Raw genomic sequence first — 2,095 nt, forward strand, 5'->3', positions numbered from 1 at the left:
TAAAGATCTCACTCTTTAGATTTATTGTTTATCTTCTTATATTTCCAACACTGCCTTAGATGTTGGTTTTTGAAGTAGAACTTTTAGTTTCCATCTGATTTATGAGGGTGTTAGTAATGCCAGTTAAACTGCATATATTATAATGTAAGTAATTTGATGTTTTCACATGTGAATTAAATTTTGGTAATTGAGGAAGTGAATACACATCACTCACAAAAGTTTCTTTATGTGTATTGGTATTGCCATATTGTGAGCTTCCTAAACGCCATCCATGGAAGCACATGTCCCTAATTCTATCATTTCTGTCACTGAGACAAGGCTTGGAATGTCCAGACCATTTGGCACCTCATAGTAAGAACCTTTCTACAAAGAAGGGGGAGAGAATAGCAAACAGAGCAAATGTATCTTCCAACAGTTTTTAACATATTCATTATGCTTAGCCATTAAGACCACCATAATAGTATTGTTTACCTACTCTTTTCTGTTCTAAGCAGTTTTATTTATGGATCTTTAAGAAATTATAAAAGAATAACATAAGATATCTATATGAATCATATAAGAAATCACAAAAAATGGTCTGTTAGGTATATATACTCCCAAAGACATAATTTCAGGAAAGCATTAAGCACATAAAATGTAATGTAATGACTCTTTATTGAAAACTTCAGCAGTTGTAGTTTATTTATTCTGATAACAAAGTTTATAAAGTAAGTTACAATAGTATTCCAAATGGAACACAGAACTAGAAACATGAAGGGTAGCACTAAAGAATATTACTGCTACCATTAATAGAGTAAGAATGAAATTTAGGCAAAACTCCTTCAGAGTAAAAGCCACAGGACAGCCCCATCATTACTTTCATTGTTCATATGAAGAAAAGACCTTTTTGTAGTAGACAAATTTTCACAGATATTAACATCAATTGGGTATATATTTCTTAAGGCATTCAGGACAGAGAGTTAGGCCAGAGAGAGAAAATAAAGGCAAGGAGACAGCTCTGAGCACTTGCCAGCAGCTGCCGCTGCTGCAGCAGCAGCTGTGGCGGCGGCGGCGGCCATACCTGCCATATCTGAATCACAGAGAGTCTGGGATGAAGGAGCCAGACACAGAGGGTGAGCAGATTCTACTCATCACCAGCAAGAACCAACAAGGATCAGAAATCTTCATCCTTCAGTTCGCAGACCAGAGACAACCCAGGAACCAAGACTCGGTGTGAGTAGAAACCTGACGTACTCACTCCTTCTTAGGGAGCAGAGGAGGGAAGGCCACCCCTCCCCCCAAGTACTGGAGATCTCTATCTTGGATACCTACAAAGCTCGGCAGAGCTGCTAGCTCTAACTCAGGTCTTGGAAGTAAACTAGAGTCATTTAGCAGGTCACAGGAGCCTAACCTGAACTGCCAGACTCAGCTCTACCCAGGGAAAAGTCACCCAGCTTGGGTGCCAGCCCCAGGAGTGGTTTTCTTCACCGGGTAATCAGAGGCAGAGGCTGCCCCTCCCTTTAGCAGCCTCAACAATCAATTGAAATTCAGTAAACAGAAACCCTGAGAATGGCTCCAGGCTGGGCTCTGTGAGTTTCTCACAAACCAGCCCCCAGGAAAAGCTGCTGTTTGCTAAAAGGCCTCAACTCTACCCAGAACCTAGCCTCATCACAACATCTCCAAACTTGAGGAAAAAGCCATCTCCCTCTTTTGTGATACTCAAAGCAGAACTGACTCCCATTGAACTAACCTGGGAGGAGGAATGCAAACCTTTGAGGAAAGCAGAACATTTTTCTGCCTGTTCAAACAAACTGATTTAAGAAACCAACCAAGCCACAGGAACACAAGCAGACCAGAGACTCAAACAAGAGGCCAGTTAAGGACACAAGGGAGATTCAGGATTTTTCCCACCCCCACCCCAAAAAATCAAAGAACTATTGTTTTTAAAGTTGCAGAGCTTCTGCAGGTCAAATTATATAGCTAGCAAGATCAATAGAAAGCCCACGGATTGGGAGAAGATCTTTACTAGCCATAAAATGGACAAGGGTCTCATATCTAAAATATACTTGGAACTCAAAAAATTAAACCCCCCAACAACAAATCCTCAAAGAAACAA

The sequence above is a fragment of the Dipodomys merriami genome, unplaced genomic scaffold (genome assembly GCF_024711535.1).
Source record: "Dipodomys merriami isolate MVZ:Mamm:240054 unplaced genomic scaffold, mDipMer1.0.p SCAF_66, whole genome shotgun sequence".
NCBI classification, from domain to species: domain Eukaryota; kingdom Metazoa; phylum Chordata; class Mammalia; order Rodentia; family Heteromyidae; genus Dipodomys; species Dipodomys merriami.